The sequence below is a fragment of the Rattus norvegicus genome, chromosome Y (assembly GCF_036323735.1).
Source record: "Rattus norvegicus strain BN/NHsdMcwi chromosome Y, GRCr8, whole genome shotgun sequence".
Taxonomy (NCBI): domain Eukaryota; kingdom Metazoa; phylum Chordata; class Mammalia; order Rodentia; family Muridae; genus Rattus; species Rattus norvegicus.
In genome coordinates this window covers 25625779-25644128 of record NC_086040.1, presented here as the reverse complement: position 1 = coordinate 25644128, position 18350 = coordinate 25625779, and the positions used below count along the sequence as shown (strand labels likewise).

Sequence of the window (18350 nt, the reverse complement as noted above, 5' to 3'; positions counted from 1 at the left end):
ATCTTACTAGGATATTCAATGCTAGCTATGAAATGAGAGTCCAGGGTCAGTCCATGTATAGTCTTTAGGTAGTGGCTTAGTCCCTGGAAGCTCAGCTTGGTTGGCATTTTTGTTCATATGAGATGTTGAGCCCCTTCAAGCTTTCCAGTTCTTTTTCTGATTCCTTCAACGGGAGTCCTGTTATCAGTTCAGTGGTTTGCTACTGGCCTTAGACTCTGTATTTGCTGTATTCTGGCTGTGTATCTCAGGAGAGATCTGCATCCGCCTCCTGTCGGCCTGCACTTCTTTGCTTCATCCATCTTGTATAATTGGGTAGCTATATATGTAAGGGCCACATGTAGGGCAGGCTCTGAATGGGTGTTCCTTCTGTGTCTGTTTTAATCTTTTCCTCTCTATTCCCTGCCAAGGGTATTCTTATTCACCTTTTAAAGAAGGAGTGTAGCATTCGCATTTTGATCATCCATCTTGCGTTTCATGTGTTCTATGCATCTAGGGTAATTCAAGCAGTTGTGCTAATAGCCACTTATCATGTGCATGCCATGTGTGTTTTTATGTGATTGGGTTACCTCACTCAGGATGATGTTTTCAAGCTCCAACCATTTGTCTATGAATTTCATAAAGGCATTGTTTTTGACATCTGAGTAATACTCCATTGAGTAAATGTACCACATTTTCTGTATCCATTCCTCTGTTGAAGGGCATCTGGGTTCTCTCCAGATTCTGGCTATTATAAATAAGGGGGTGATGAACATAGTGGAGCATGTGTCTTTTTTATATGTTGGGGCATCTTTTGGGTATATGCCGAAGAGTGGTACAGCTGGATCCTCAGGTAGTTCAATGTGAAATTTTCCTAGGAATCTCCAGACTGATTTCCAGAATGGTTGTACCAGTTTGCACTCCCACCAATAGTGGAGGAGTGTTCCTCTTTCTCCACATCCTCGCCAGCATTCATTTTTACCTGAATTTTTGATCTTAGCTATTCTCACTGGTGTGAGGTGAAATCTCAGGGTTGTTTTGATTTGCATTTCCCTTATGACTTAAGATGTTGAACATTTCTTTAGGTGTTTCTCAGCCATTCGGCATTCCTCAGCTGTGAATTCTTTGTTTAGTTCTGAACCCCATTTTTTAATAGGGTTATTTGTCTAACTTCTTGGGTTTTTTGCCTCTTTTGAATATAAGCCCTCTATCTGTTGTTGGATTGGTAAATATCTTTTCCCAATCTCTTGGTTGCCATTTTATCCTAACCACAGTGTCCTTTCCCTTCCAGAAGCTTTGCAGTTTTATGAGACCCCATTTGTCAATTCTTGATCTTAGAGCATAAACCATTGGTGTTTTGTTCAGGAAATTTTTTCCAGTGCCCATGTGTTTGAGATGCTGGCCTAGTTTTTCTTCTATTAGTTTGACTGTATCTGGTTTGATTTGGAGGTCCTTAATCCACTTGGACTTAAGCTTTGTACAGGGTGATAAGCATGGAACGATTTGCACTCTTCTACATGCTGACCTCCAGTTGAACCAGCACCATTTCCTGAAAATGCTCTTTTTTCCATTGAATGGTTTTGCCTCCTTTGTCAAAAGGAAAGTGCCCATAGGTGTGTGGGTTCATTTCTGGGAGCTGCCTTATGTATAATACCCAAGAGCTATAAGAATCCGTAATGGCATTCATCAGAGGAATGAATACAGAAAATGTAGTACATCTAAACAATTGTGTACTACTCAACTCTTAAAACCAATTATCTCAAGAAAGCCAAAGACAAATGGGATGATCTAGAAAATATCATAATGATTGAGGTTACCCAATCACAAAATGGTATGAAATCACACATTTTATGAAATCACCAAAAGTGGATATTGGCACAAAAGCTAAAATTACCAAAGATGCAGTTCACAGACAACTGGAAGCTCAATAAAATGATACACAAAATGTGCATGCTTTAATCCTTTTCAAAAGGTGGACACAATAATATCTATGAATTTCGAGCAGAGACTGAGGAAATCCCATTCAGAGCAGGCCGTACATGTGGCAAAAATATATACACATCAGTCACCAAAACTAGATAAGATTGATGGAGCTAAGAAGTGCATTGTGCCAGGGACTGTATAGAGATCTTTCCTGTGAGACACAGCTAGAGCATATCAAATAAAGAAGTGAATTCTAGAGGCAAATCAGTGAATTGAAAACGGACAGTAGGGGAGTTATAGAAAAAGAGGAGTGGGGCCGGTTAGGGATCATATGTGCAGGTAATAGGGAAAGGAAATAACATTTCAAATGTAAATATAGAAATACCCACTTAAAACAGGAATAAAATTTGCTAAAAAAATAAAAAGAAATAAAGAAATTTAAGAAAAGAACACTGCGAAGTATTCACAGCTATTGACTCAGAAATGTAAAAGTCATTTTCATGGAATGATAGTCAGAGTAATACTAATGGAAAGACTGAGATGATGAAGACTCAACTAGAAACACTTCTCTCTCCCAGATATCAGTATCAGACAAAAACTGCACTATAGGCATCCAGAGCATGGTGGAATTTACTCTGAGGCGAGGACTCAATACTTGTCTTTCCATTCTTCCTTAGGACCATTTTCTTCTTGACAAAAAGAATAAGGCTATGAGATCTCAGCAAAACAACTGTGCCCTGCCCATCACTTGGTTTTGGAATAAAAAAAAATAATGATATAAACTCTTTGACTTCCAGGAATGATATGAACAGGTAAGTCCAGATGCTTCTGAAAGGCTCCCAGCTCCTGATTCCCATATGTGGAAGATTCACATCAAGCCTAACTCTTCAGAGATCCCACTCAATCCCTACTAAGGACTCTGAGCTATCCCAAGGATGATGTACATCTTCCTTTTTTTATACAAAGATAGAAGGCCAGCTTCCTTCTCCACATCACTGAAATCTTTATCCTCTTTGTTCTCCCTCCCATATGGCTGTTTACCGTGAATTAGAGGTCAATTATTAAACCCTAGAGGTACTGCAAGAATATCAGAGAGGCAGTTGCAGCCACAACAACACTTGTGATGTCACAGAAGCAGCTAGGGAGTCCAGGTTACAAGAGATACTTGCAGTAGGGCCAAATCATGATGTCACTGTGAACTGCCATGTCCTACCTGCTAAACAGATTTCCCTACATTGACCAGATTTTGAGTGCCCTTTCCAGGTACGTCTCCTGTGACACAGTGGAAACCTTTACATAGTCCATCATTCTAAAACTGTTGAAATCTCTTTTCTTCATTAGTGGTTACATGCTTTGAATGGGGAAAGTTAGCCATGGGTTTGGCATGTGTATAAACGATTTAAGAAAATGGAGTGCAGGAGATTCTTCTAGATAATAATTTTTTCCCAGGTTCATTCCTGTGAAATACATAAAAATTTCGTAGGTTTTCTCTGTTTCCCAAAGGCCAGTATTCTCCCTACAGACCTTTAATTGAATGAATATTGTGTTTCAATTTCTTATTGTACATTCCTTGATAGGGAACTTTATAAATATTCCTGAATGTTTACTCAAAAATTCTGTTTTAAAATTCCATTTTTTGCAATGATTTTGGCCCAATGATAAAGTGAATATAACAGTGTAAATATTGTGTACCTACTTCAAATGATAAACTCCCAAATCCTTATTTTATCCAATAATCACAGACATCAGTAAAGCAAAGGACAATATCAACTCTAGAATGTGGTTCTGTAGTCCCAAAAGATAATCACTTCTCTAATATCTCCCTTCCTTATTTCCAAGGTTCTGACATGAGGGTTGAGGGTTTTTTAACCTGATTCTTTGTTCAGGCCAAACATAAGGTTCAGGAGGATGGACAGTGAGAGGAATGTCTTGAGGTCCAGGGAAAACTTAACTTCAATAGTTTCATAAGTAGAGAATGGCATCTATTTGGCATTGTCATTTGTGGATTCTACATTCTTGACCCAGTTGTGCATAATCCATGTTAAAATTCCACCAAACCTCATAGGTGTAGGAGACACCAAAATTACATAAGATTGATGAAGCTAAGAGGTGCATGCTGCCAAGAACTGGAGAAAGATCTTTCCAGAGAGTCATAGTTAGAGCATGTTAAATACAGAAGTGAATGTTAGTGGTAAACTGGTGAACAGAAAGCATGTCTCTTCTTGGTAGATATTTAGAAAGGATTACAAGAGCTGAAGGGACTTTCAACCCCATAAAAACAACTATTCCAACAAACCAGAACTTTCTGACACTAAACCAATATTCAAAATCTGTCCATGGAAAGTCCTATGGCTCCAACAGCATATGTGGCAGAGGATGGATTCCTTGGGCACCAATGGATGTAGAAGCCCTTGGTCCTTCTCAGGTTTGGTTCCCAGTTCAAGGAAATGTCAAGGTGCAGTAAGGAGGGTTGTAAAAGAAGGGGAGTTGGTCCAGTTACGACCTTATGGAGAGGAAATTTGGAAAGAAAATAGCATTTGAAATGTAAATATAGAAATAGCCAATAAAATAAGCAAAAATTTACTAAAAAATGGAAGAAATGAAAAAAGAAACTGCTAGCCATTCTCACCTATTAATTCAGAAATATAATGAGTAACTGTCAGGGAATGGTAATCAGAATAATAATGGTGAAAAGACTGATATGATTAAGAGTCGACTAGAAGCACTTCTCTCTCCCAGATATCAGTGTCAGACACAAACTGAACTATAGGAATCCAAAGCGTGGAGGAGTTTACCCTGAGATGAGGACATAGTACTTGTCTTTCACTTCTTCCTTAGGACATTTTTCTTCTGGGCAAAAAGAATAAAAGCCATGAGCTGTCAGGAAAACAACTGTGACCTTCCCAAACTTGGGTTTTGGGATAAAGAAATTAATGATATAAACTCTCTGATTTCCAGGAACTGTAAGAGCAGGAAGTCCAGATGCTTCTGAGAGGACCCCAGCTCCTAATTCCCATTTGTAGACGGCTCAGATCAAGACAATCTCTTCATGAAACAACTCAACACCTACTAAGGACTCAGAGAGCTTTCCCAAGGACCTTTTTTGTACCAAGACAGAAGGTCAGCTTTCTTCTCCTCATCTCTGATATCTTCATCCTATTTGTCCTCCCTCCCAAATGGCTCTTTACACTGAATTATAGGCCAATTAGTAAACCATAGATATATGGAATGAATATCTGAGAGGCAGTTGCTGTCAGGACAACACTTGTGACAACACAGAAGAAGATAGGGCTCTCAAGGATACAAGAGATATATTACGGGGGTACTAAGGATGATGTCACTGAGAACTGCCATGGACTACCTGCTAAACAGATTTCCTTACATTGACCAGATTTGACGGTGCCCTTTCTAGGAGAGTCTCCTATGACACAGTGGAAACCTTTTGTACTCCATCTCTCTAACGCTAGAGACTTCTCTTTGTGCATTAGTGTTTACATGGTCTTAATGGACAAAATTAATCGGGACTTGGCATGGGTAGAAAAGATCTAGGAAGATGGAGTGGAGGAGATTCTTCTTGATAATAATTTTGCTCCCTGGTCCATTCCTGTGACATACAGTTCAATTTCCTAGTTTTTCTCTGTTTCCCAAAGGCCATTATTTTCCATACAGACCTTTAATTGAGTGAATATTGTATTTCATTTTCTAATTCTTCATTCCTAGATAGGGCACTTTGTATTCATTCCTGAAAGTGTACTCAAAAATTCTCTTTTACAATTGCATTTTTGTAATGATTTTGGCAAAAAAGAGGGCCGAAGTATAGAGTGCAGAGAACAGTGTAAATATTTTGTACCTACTTCAAATGATAAACTCCAAATTCTTATTTTATCCAAAAATTATCATACATCAGTAAATCAAAGACAACATGTACTATACAATTCGTTTCTCTATTCCCATTTGATATCATTTCTGCAATATCTTCCTTCTTGTGTTCCCATGGCCACACTTGAGGTTTTTGGATATTTTACAATGATTCTTTTTTCAGGCCAAACATAAGACTTAGGTGGATGGGCAGGGAAAGAAATGTTTTGAGTTCAACTGAAACCTCAATTTCAATAAGTTCATAAGGACAGGAGGGACCTTTGCATCTGTAGATTCTACATTCTTGTTCTAGATGCGCAGAATCAATGGTAAATTCCATCTAACCTCACATAGGAGCCAATATATATATATATATATATATATATATATATATATATATATATATATATATATATATATATATATGATAGATAGATAGATAGATAGATAGATAGATAGATAGATAGACAGATAGATAGATCTGCCACCAAAATAAGATAAGATTGTTGAAGTTAAGAAGTGCATTCTGCCAGGAAGAGGATATAGACATTTCCTGAGAAACACAGCTAGAATATGTTAATTACATAAGTGAATGCTTGTGGCAAACCAGTTACTTGTAAATGGAACTCTTGTTGATAACTTTTGAGAAAGGATTACAAGAGGTAAAGGGGTTTGCAAACCCATAAGAAAAGCAATGTCAATGAACCAGAGCTTTCTAGTACTAGACCAATATTCAACGAATGTACATGGACATACCTATGGCTCCCACTGCATATTTAGTACCAGATGGCCTTCTTGGGAACCAACAGAAGTAGAAGCTCTTGGTCCTCCCTATATTTGATTCACAGTTCATGGGAATGCAAAGGGGTAGTAAGGGGATTATAGTAGAATGGGAGGTGGACTGGTTAGGGATCTTAGAGACAGGAAATTGGAAAAGGAATAACATTTGTAATGTAAATATAGAATATCAAATTGAAAAAAGCTATATATTTTGCTAAAAAAGAAAAAAATGAAAGAAATAAAAGAAAAGAAAACTGCCAATTAATTACACCCTTTGACTCAGAAATCTAAAGGGTCACTGTCAGGGAATGGTAGTCAGAGTAATACTAGTTCAAACACGAAGATGGTGAAATCTCAAATAGAAGCAATTTTCTCTCCCAGATATCAGTGTCAGACACAATCTGCACTCTAGGAATCCAAAGCACAGAGTAATTTACTCTGAGCTGAGGACACAATACTTGTCTTTCCCTTCTTCCTTAGGACCAAAACCATCAGCTTTAAAGAAAACTGTGCCCTTCCCAACACTTGGCTTTGGAAAAAAGACATGAATGATATAAATTCTCCGACTTCCAGGAACCATAACTAGCAGGGAAGTCCAGATGCATCTGAGAGGCTCCCATCTCCTGATTACCATATTTGGAAGGCTCCAATCAATACTATCTTTTCAGCAAACCTTCTCAACCACTACCCAGAAATGACTGAGATTTCCCATGGACCACATATTTCTTTTTTTTTTATAACAAAGCAGAAGGCCAGCTTCCTTCTTCCCATCTTTGATCACTTCATCCTCTTTTTTCTCCTTCCCAAAGGCTGTTTATGCTGAATTAGAGGCCAAATAGTAAACCCTAGAGGTACTGAAGGACTACTGGAGAGGCAACTTCTGTCAGGACAACACTTGTTACATCACAGAAGAAACTAGGGATCTCCAGGATACAACAGATTTTTTTAGATAGGCCTAATGGTGATGTCACTGAGAATTGCCATGGCCTACCTGCTAAAGTGTTTTCCTTTCAATGACCAGATTCGAGGGTGCCCTTGCAAGGTTTGTCTCCTGTGAAACAATGGAAAACTTTTCATTCTACATGTCTTTAAAGCTAGAAACTTCTCTTTATTTCCTTAGTGGTTACATGCTCTGAAAGGAAAAGATAATCAGGAGCTTTGCATGGGTAGAAAAGATCTCGGAACATGGAGTGGAAGAGATTCCTCTGGATAATAATTTTATTACCAGGTCCATTACTGTGACATACAGTTCAATATCCTAGGTTATCTCTGTTTCCCAAAGGCCAGCATTTTCCCTACAATCCTTTAATTGAATTCATATTTCATTACAGTTTCTCATTGTACATTCCTTGATAGGTGACTTTATATATTCCTGAATGTGAAGTGAAAAATTCTGTTTTCCAATTTCATGTTTTTTTGCAATGATTTTGGCAACCCAAGGGTCCCACCTAAGGTTGAATATAAAAATGTAAATATTATGTACCTACTTCCAATGATGAACTTCCAAATCCTTAGTTTATCCAAAAATTTCGAGACATCAGAAAAGCTAAGGAAAACATGAAATATAGAATATGTTTCAGTAGTCTCATTAGACATCAGTTCTTTAATATCTAACTTCCTGTTCCTCTAGGGCCAGACGTGAAGGTTTTCGAGGTTTTACCATGGTTGTTACTTCAGGACAAACATAAAATTCAGGAGGATGTGCAGGGAGATGAATGGCTTGATGTCCAGGGAAACTTCAACTTCAATAGGTTCATAAGAACAAGAGGGAGGTGTTTGGAATTGCCATTTGTGGATTCTACATTCTTGACCTAGGTGTACATAATCCATGTGAAAATTCCACCTAACCTCATAGCTGTAGGAGCCACCAAATGTATAGTTGGAACCGGATGTACATCTTTCCTGAGAGACACAGCTTGAGCAAGTCAAATACAGAAGAGAATGCTACTGGCAAACCAGTGAACCAAAAATGGATCTCTTGTTGGTAGTTTTTGAGAAAGAATTACAAGAGCTTAAGGGGATTTCAATTCCATAAGAACAACAATGCCAGTGAACCAGAGCTTTCTGGTACTAAACCAATATTCAAAGACTGTACTTGGACAGACCTATGTGTCCAACTGCATATGTAGCAGTGGATGGCCTTGTTGGGAACCAATGGAAGGAGAAGTTCCTGGTCCAACCTAGGTTTAACTCTCAGTTCAAGGTAATATCAAGGTTCACTAAGGTAGGTTATAGAAGAATGTTAGGGGGACTAGTTACGGGTCTTATGGACATGAAACTGGGAAAGAAAATCAAATGTGAAATTCAAATATAGAAATATCCAAATAAAAAAAGCAATAAAATTTGCTAAAAATTAAAAAAAATGAAATAAATTAAAGAAAAGACATCTGTCAGCTAATTACACATATTGACTCAGAAATCTAAAGGGTAACTATCAGGAAATGGTAATCAGAGTAATACTAGTGGAAAGACTGAGATGATGAAGTCTCAACTAGAAGCTCTTCTCTCCCAAATATCAGTGTCAGACACAAACTGCACTATAGGTATCCAAAGCATGGAGGCGTTTACACTGAGCTGAGGAGACAATACTTGTCTATCCTTTGTTTCTTCGGACCTTTTTCTTCAGGGCAAAAAGAGTGAAAGCCATGAGTTCTCACTAGAACAACTGTGCCCTTCCCAACAACTGACTTTTGGAATGAAGAAAATGATTATATAAACTCTCTGAATTCCAGAAACCATATCAAGCAGGGAAGTCCAGATGATAATGAGAGAATCCCAGCTCTGGATTCCCATGTGTGTAAGGCTCAGATCAAGGCTATCTCTTCAGATACAACACTCAACGCCTACCCAAGACTCACTGAGCTTTCCCATGGACCATTTATTTCTTCCTTTTTTTATACAGAGAGAGAAGGCCAGCTTCCTTCTCTTTTATCTCCCTAACAAATGGCTGTTTAGCCAGAATAAGAGGTCAATGAGTTAACCCTAGAGGTCCTCAAAGAATATCCAAGAGGCAGTTGATGTCACCATGACACTTGTGACATCACAGAAAAGCTAGAGCTCTTCAGGATACAAGAGATATTTCAGGGAGGACCTAATGATGATGTCACTGAGAACTGCCATGATCTAACTGTTGAACAGCTTTCTTTACATTGACCAGATTTGAGGGTTCCCTTTCCAAGAGTGTCTCTTGTGACACACTGGAAACCATTAAATACTATATATCTCTAATGCTGGAGACTTCTCTTTGCTTCATTAGTACGTACATGTTCGGAATAGAGAATGTTGGTCAGGGGCTTGGCATGGGTATAAAGATCTAGGAACATGGGGTGGAGGAGATTATTCTGGATAATAATTCCACTCCCAGTTCCATTCCTGTGACATACAGTTCAAGTTCCTAGGTTTTCTCTGTTTCCCAAAGTCCAATATTTTCCTTCCAGACATTTAGGTGAATGAATATTGTATTACATTTTCTTATTGTACATTCTTTGAAAGGAGACTTTATATATATTACTGAATGTGTACTCAAATATTCTGTTTTCCAATTTTAATTTTTGCAATGATATTGGCAACAAAGTTGGCCCAGCTAAAGCATGAATATAACAGTATAAATATTGTATACCTACTTCAAATGATAATCTCTCAAATCCTTAATTTAAGCAAAAATTACCAGCCATCAGTAAAGCAAAGGACAATATGGACCCTAGAATGCGGTTCAGATTTTCTTTTAGGCTTGAAAAATTTTGCGAAGAAGGTTTTGTGGGTGTATTTGTGTCTTTATCCCTCCATTGCTGGTCTTTCCAGGCAATGGGAGTTGGCCTCTTAATGTTTCATATCACCAATGTAATTCACAGCTTAGGTCACCCCATTGATTCCTGGGTACCTCCATTATACCAGGTCTCTTTCTCTTCCTGGAGGTTTCTCCCACCTCCTCATCTCTTTAAGTTCAAGATTTCCTTTCTCTCTCATGACTATCGGGTCCTATCTCCTGTCCCTTCACACACAGGATCCATTCTCCTCTTCCTTCCATCTCTCATCTAGTTCCTTTCCTCAATCGGCCTCCTAGACTATTTTATTCCCCATTCTAAGTGAGAGTCAATCTTATGCACTTTGGCCATTCTTCTTGTTTATCTTCTTTGTACCTTTAAGCTTTGTGGAGGATGTCCTGTAGTTTATGGATAATATTACTTATAATTGAGCAATTTGAACAACCCTCTTGATCATATTTTAGAGTAGTATGTTAAAATTGAAAATTATAATTTAGTATGAGTGAATGTCATGAGGACCAAATTTAGGTAAAAAGAAACTTAAAACAAGATCAAATCACAGATTTTAAAAATTGACCTAATAATAAAAATTCTCTACTATCATAAGGAATTATTATATCACAGGCAATTTTTAAGTGGTACCATAAATTTGGCAGACAAATGATGTTTTTAACAAGTAATTATGGATAATATGACTAAGATCAAATAAGATAAATATATTGTTTTCATTCTGATATCACTTCCTGGCATTTTTCCTCAAACATGATGTTTATAGCATTGAACATTATGGTATTAGTTTTAAATTTTAATATTTATTATAACCTAACCTATAAAGTAACAGGTTGCCATATGTTATGTTTGTAGACAATCACCCTCATCCTCGCTTCCTCAGTTCTTTGTTTCCGCCTGCCCTATGTCCCTCACCACTTATACTAGTCTCTCTTCATTATTCTTACTTCTAGATTCATATCCCACATGCTCAATATCTTCCATACCACACTGTTTAAAACCCTACTCTCTAATCTCTCTAATCTCTGTGACGTATACCAGTTAAATGAACTCAAACCACCCACAGCTTCACATAAATACAAGTATATTAAAAGGAGATTCTTTGATCTCTTTGAAAAAGAACACATGGTATTTGCCTTTCTAAGTCTTTGTTACCTTACTCGGTTTAGTTTTCCTAGGGAGAATGAAGTACCATTGTGTATATTGTCACATTCTTATATATCTATGTATCAATGAATATTCATTATGATTCTCAATAAAAGAGCAATAGATTTATTTTTGAAAAACGATGAGAAAGCTCAGATAGAAAAGTCAAGAAACTAAGAAACTAAGAAACTAAGAAAATTTCAAAGATAAATATGACGAACATATTTGTGTTTATATTAACTGGAGCAGTGTGTGTTAAAGTTAATAAAGGATGTGGTATTTATAATATTTTTATACTAATAAAATGTAGAATATTCAATAATTTAGAGAATACTTATAAAATTGTTCATCACTAAGTTATATTTCCACTAAAACTGTAATCTTTTTATAAACTATTTTACATATATATATGTATATATATATATATATATATATATATATATTTTTTTTTTACCTTCAAAATAAAGAATATTAAGAAGTTAGTCATAAAATTCAATAACAACACCAAAGACGAATTATATGAATAACCAACAGACTAGGAGATATTGCAAACCTCTCCAGTTAAATTAAGAGACTTAGAAAAGTGATAGCATTTTAATAGAAAGGCACATGGCAAACAAGATACAATAAAATCCTGAAACTATACTAAGATGGTTACTATTCATTCCTATGTGCTAAGGTTTCATCAACAAGCATGGTACATGAAGATAATGTATATGTCAGAAAAATTAATTCATGTTTAACATAGTAACTTTCTTCATAAAACCCAAGCAGACACTTCTCTTTTTTGTTGCTTAAAAAGTATGTACAAAGCACGGCTTTTGATTATAACACTAATATTTCAAAACTATCATTAAATATGCAAAGATCTTAACACAAAACCCATAGTTTTCATAGCAACCATACAAACTTAAGAAGGAAAAGAAAACATTTTTAAGTACATAGATATGCGTAATGAAGTCCCCACCTTACCAGTAACAGATGGGTCAAATTTATTGTTCTATGTATTACATAGAATACTCTATCCCAGTTCATTGTTCCTTAGCATATGTTTTTCCTCATCTTTCTCTGTTACTTATCTTCTGAAAGCAGGTGGTATTTCTCATAAAATTAGTTCAAATCATCCAATCTTCACTCCAACAAAAAGAAGGTGTTGACATTAGAGGAAAACCAATTAAAGGTTCTCATTCTTTATTGTGCAAAATTTTATGTATGATTTTGTATGCTTAATATGCTTCTACACCTTAGTGATGACAATTCAAGATTGGCATGAAATCCATCATTCTTAATTCACAATGTAAAAGCCTTTAGCTAATCACAGAAAAGCCTTCAAAGTGTATTTACATAGGATTATTTAGTAAAAATTCAACTTATAGTTTAAGGGGAATAGTGATGTAAAACATCTTTTCTTACATTTTCGTTGCCTTCACAATGTAAAAGCCCTTTAGCTAATCACAGAAAAGCCTTCAAAGTGTATTTACATAGGATTATTTAGTAAAAATTCAACTTATACTTTAAGGGGAATAGTGATGTAAAACATCTTTTCTTACATTTTCGTTGCCTTCACAATGTAAAAGCCCTTTAGCTAATCACAGAAAAGCCTTCAAAGTGTATTTACATAGGATTATTTAGTAAAAATTCAACTTATAGTTTAAGGGGAATAGTGATGTAAAACATCTTTTCTTACATTTCCGTTGCCTTCACATTATTTTATAGCTAAGAGATTTCATTAGAATCAAGAAAGAATTGTTAACATCTTACTAAAATAAAATGAGAATTTTCTCTGTATAATACAGAACTTATTCTTGAGCATTTTTGTGACACTGTTTCTTTTATATCCCTGGCAGTACCAGAACTCACTATCTCTTTCACCTATTCTCTCTCTCTCTCTCTCTCTCTCTCTCTCTCTCTCTCTCTCTCTCTCTCTGTAGACCAAGCTGGCCTTGAACTTAGAGTTCGGCCTGCTTCTGCTAACCAGTGCTAAGATTAAAGGCCTGTGCCACCACACTCCGTGCTTTTCTACATCTTTAACAAGCTCTTGTCTGATTATATTCCAAATCTTATGAAGTTAGCTCCCTAAAGTACCTAGAAGAAATTCAGTATCAAAAATATATTTTGCATACCTAAATCCCTCGTCCCGAGTTGCTGATTGATCTACACATGTAGCAAGCTCTCTGAAGGAACTGAAAGACACAAAATTTTGCTTTCATTACAGGAATAAAGAAAAGGCCTGTTCACTGCACAATCTCATGATATCACGGAACAATTCTTCCAACACTACAAAGTGAAATCTTATAATGACTCCTGTACCTGAAGCCACAGTTTCTTTCCTTCTATTTAGTTGTGCTCATTGTCACCACCATTTCATTATAACCAGGTTTAACCCAAAGGTATTCTCTGCCCCAAGAATTCATTTCTACTATATTGACATATTCAGTCATGTTCAGTTAAATTTAAGCACTGACCACACCAAAGTGAGGATTTATATAATATCCAACAGAAACATAGGAAGAAATGCTACAAAAATAAATTTATACTGAATAAATAATCAAAATGTGTTTTATTTGTTGTAACACAACATCTATCCATTTTCGTTGTATTGATTGGTTCTGGGTATATTCACAAGCCAAGAAAATTGTATTTAAGCCCGGAAAAAACTTTTGAGATTTAGTTCTCTCTTTTATATAGACTATGAAGACTAAACTTAGATATCAATGCTTAATAGAAAGCAATTTTACATGTTGTGTCATTTCACTATTTCTCAGATTTTTTTGTATAATTGAAAGTGTATAGCTAAATCTTGTTATTTAATATTTTTCCCACTTCATTTCAATTTCTACTTTAACTCTGAGTAATAAGTCCAAATGGGATCTGATTACATATATTGGCCCTGTACGATTTTTTTAAAAATTATAAGGTAAAGTTTTATATGCTAGAAAGTACACTTTTGAGAGTACATTACACTAGAAATTTAGTTCATTCTTTTTCATTAGTTTTGTCTGAAAGACTATTATTTACAAATTTGTTTTAAATTTTTAGAAGTATTGTGTGTGTTTGTTTGTTTGTCTGTGAGTATGCCTGTTTGAGTATACATACATACATACATGTATATCTTTGACAATTCAAATATAATAAGACCAGAGAAAGTAGCTTGAGTGTTATTGATAATTTATGGACACTGAATTTTTGTATATGCTGTATATGTAACCTTGAAAACATGTACTGTATATTTTTCAAAAGCATTGTTTAAATATGTATACTACATGAAGCACACTAATTGCAGTTTTAGCCTTTTCCACACTAATTTTATCTCTTTAGATGTCTAGGAAGAAATACACGGAAGCATGAATCATCTCTTAACTCCAAATGTAGGTAGACTCTATGATATATTTTGCTTTTGTACATGATTGCTCACCTTTAGTTCATAAATTATATATTTAATTTGCTCTATTTATGTTACAAAGGTGTGGCACATTGCTTTTGTAATGTGTGGCACATTGTATATATGTATTCGTTGATAACTTCCTTCTGTCAACAAACATTAAGAATAAATGATTTATAAACATTATTACAAAATCTAAGATCATTCAGTTTCTTCCATAATCAAATACCAAAATGCATAAATATAGAAAGAATTTCCTGATTTTGACTATTAACAGAAATATTTGATGTACCATTCCTATAAATAAATTTTGATATATCCATTAAAATTTCTTCAATGAGTAGTTTAAATATTAATGAAGGTAAGTATAGACATATTGTTAGTATATTTGAATCACAAATATGTCAGTATTTTACATAGCCAAATATGCATAAACATGTAATTTTACACCTGAATTCCATAAACGTGCATTTATATATTTCCACTCAAAATCAGCTGGGTCCAACTTACACACATTCTCACAATTATACTCTTACACACACACATATGCATTCGTTCTTGTAATTACATATTTAAACAGACATCCTTACTTTCATATGCATAGGGAGCAAGAGACCAAGCACCAGTGCAGAATGATGAGGTCCAATCTTTATTACATAAAGAAAAAAATCACTTCGACCCTTTTAATGCTAAGTGAATTAAACCCAAGTGTGTAAGAGAAAAGCCTTGTTCCTTTTGATAAGAGTAAGCCTGCATTGCTATTAAGAAATGACATGTTCTGTCCCATGGTAAGGAGAAACCTGCCTGCACCTTCTGTTCTTTCCAGCTTCTTCTCTTTTCCTCTTCTCCTCTGCATTCTGCAGATTGCCCTGTTATGTTACTTATAGTATTTACATTATTCCTCTCTACATTTCTTCTCAGCCCAGATATTTTTGGCTCAGTTCTACTAAGCTCAGTTCTCCTTAAGTCAAAGCTGACTTTTCAGCTCTGTCCATCTCCAGGTCAGTCCACCTGTCTCTGTCCTTCCAGTTCAGTCCTTCTCTCTCAGTCCTTCTGTGTGACTTCTCTTTCTCCTCAGAACTTAAACATCTTTAAGAATATATGATCCCGTATTACAATGTTCATCACAAGTTCATATGAAAGATCAAGCATAAATTGAAACATAATTTACAACCGAGAATTTTTACATCAATATCCATCAAGAGTAATTATCTGGCGAAACATTCATCACCTGTGTCAGCTCCACAGGCTCACTGAAGATCCAAAACCATAGTTGTTAGTGATGTTATATATAGATAAACCCAGTTAATATCTTATATTAACTGTCCTTGCACCTGCAACAAATCATTTGTTTTCTTTTTATGACTCTTGATAACTGTATTGCAACATCATGGAATGTGTTCTTAGTAGGAGAAAGTCTGTTTACTATCTCAGAAAAATTAACTGTTGACACCAGGGACACCGGCAGAATTGTCACTGCAATTTTGACTATTAGAAAGGGACTTATACGGGTTCGGGGTTTAGCTCAGTGGTAGAGCACTTGACTAGCGAGCGAAAGGCCCTGGGTTCAGTCCCAGCTCTGAAAAAAAGAAAAAGAAAAAAAAATAAAGAGACTTATAGCAGTCCCACTATAATAGAGATTAATAACCATTGATATAATTTTAGGAATTATTGTAGAATCATTATTAAGACTAAAGAATTCATCTATTTGCCTGTATAGTATCACTACGGGACAGTAAAACTTCGTATGACTGCAGAGATCTGCTCCAAAGGGGTGTGCTATTACTGAATGATTGTTATATATGTCTAATAATAACAACAGGAATAGCATTTAATAGCGTAAACTTTCCCAAAATGAATCCCTTACAACTTTGCTTAATAAGGGAGAACGAGTTGTAGATTATAAAATAATCCGAAGCTGTGTATCTCAGGATGATCACCTGCTAGTTATTAGCCTGTCCTGTTATGGGTCCTGACACTTTCTTCTCAGTCTTACATAGTACCTTCTCAAAAACTGACAATCTGATCCATCATAAAACAGGCCTCAAGAGATACAAGAAGTTTGAATTAATCCCATGCATCCTATGAGATCACTACAGACTAAGAATGGTATTCAATAACAACAAAAACAACCATAGTCCCACATATACATAGTAGCTGAAGAATGATTTACTCGATGAGAACTTGTTCAAGGAAAAAATAAAGAAAAAAAATTAAAGACATTTCAGATTTTAATGAAAATGAAGGCATAACTTGGGAACACAAAAAAGCAATGCAAGAGGAAAACTCATAGCTCTGAGAGCCTCCACAAACAAACAGAAGCTATGATACACTAGCAGTTTGATAGAACACCTGAAATCTCAGAACCAATAAAAATCCAAAGACTAGACAGCAGGAAATAATCAAACTCAGGACTGAAATCAACCAAGTAGAAATGAAAGGAATTATATAAAGAATCAACAAAACCAGGAGCTGGCTCTTCGAAAAATCCAGAAATAGGTAAATCCCTTATATTCAAATTAAAAATAACAAAATCAGAAATGAAATAGAGATATAACCAAAGAAAGTGAGGAAACTCAAAAAATTATCAGATCCTTGTACAAAAGCCTATACTTAACAAGTGTGAAAGTAAGGATTCAATGGATAAATTTCTAGAGAGATATAAGGTACCAAAGTTGAATCAGAATCAGATAAACCACCTAAATTCTCCCATAACTTGTAAAGTAGTAGAAGCAGTTATTAAATTTCTCCCAACCAAAAGATCCCAGGACCAGAAAGGATTAGTACAGAATTCTCTCAGACCTTCATAGAATATCTAATACCAATATTCTCCAATCTATTCCACAAACTTGAAATAGAACGAACACTACACAATTCCTTCTCTGATGCCACAATTATGCTTACAACTAAAGCAAACAAAGACCCAAAAAAGAAAGAGAATTTCAGACCAATTTATTCATGAATATCCCTGCAAAAATTCTCAGTAAATTTCTTGCAAGTCAAATCCAAGAACACATGAAAACAATGATCCATCATGATCAAGTAGGCTTCATCCCAGAGATACAGGGATGGTTCAATATACAGAACCTGATCACTAATCAAACTAATCCCACTATAAAAACAAATTCAAAGAAAACAAAACAAGCAATCATTTCATTAGATGCTGAGAAAGCATTTTACAGAACGTAGCCCTTCATGTTACAAGTCTTGGAAAGATCAGAAATTCAAGGACCATACTGAACTCAATAAAAGCAATATACAGCAAACCAGAGGCCAATATCAAACTAAATGGAGAAAAACTTAATGCAATCCCACTACAATCAGGAACTAGACAATGATAACCACTCTCTCCCTACCTTTTCAATATAGTATTCAAAGCCCTAGCCAGAGTAAACAGAAAACAAATGGATGTAAAGGGATACATATTGCAAAGGAAATTTTCAAAATGTCACTACATGCAGATGTTGTGACCCGACAATTTCCACCAGTGAATTTCTAAGCAGATAAACAGC

The 18350-nt window shown here is 35.6% G+C and overlaps 2 long non-coding RNA genes across 4 annotated transcripts in view; one reads left to right on the top strand and one right to left on the bottom strand.

Moving 5' to 3' along the window:
- LOC134484481 (uncharacterized) overlaps positions 1-18350 on the bottom strand; it is a 91518-nt gene that overhangs the window by 50307 nt on the left and 22861 nt on the right. Inside the window, exon 3 of one of the 2 annotated variants that reach the window (XR_010061945.1) lies at positions 7204-8083. The exons of the other annotated variant lie outside the window; for it this stretch is intronic. This is a non-coding gene — a long non-coding RNA (uncharacterized LOC134484481). Of the gene's footprint in view, positions 1-7203; positions 8084-18350 lie in introns of those variants that run through there. 2 annotated transcript variants of the gene reach the window in all.
- LOC134484480 (uncharacterized) lies at positions 2633-8844 on the top strand. Of its 2 annotated transcripts, none has more exons than XR_010061944.1 (3): positions 2633-2711; positions 4858-5019; positions 7018-7137. It is a non-coding gene; the product is annotated as an uncharacterized LOC134484480 (long non-coding RNA). The 2 variants fall into 2 exon arrangements; XR_010061943.1 differs by lacking the exon at positions 2633-2711 and adding an exon at positions 8168-8844 and having other exon boundaries at positions 4534-5019; positions 7018-7579.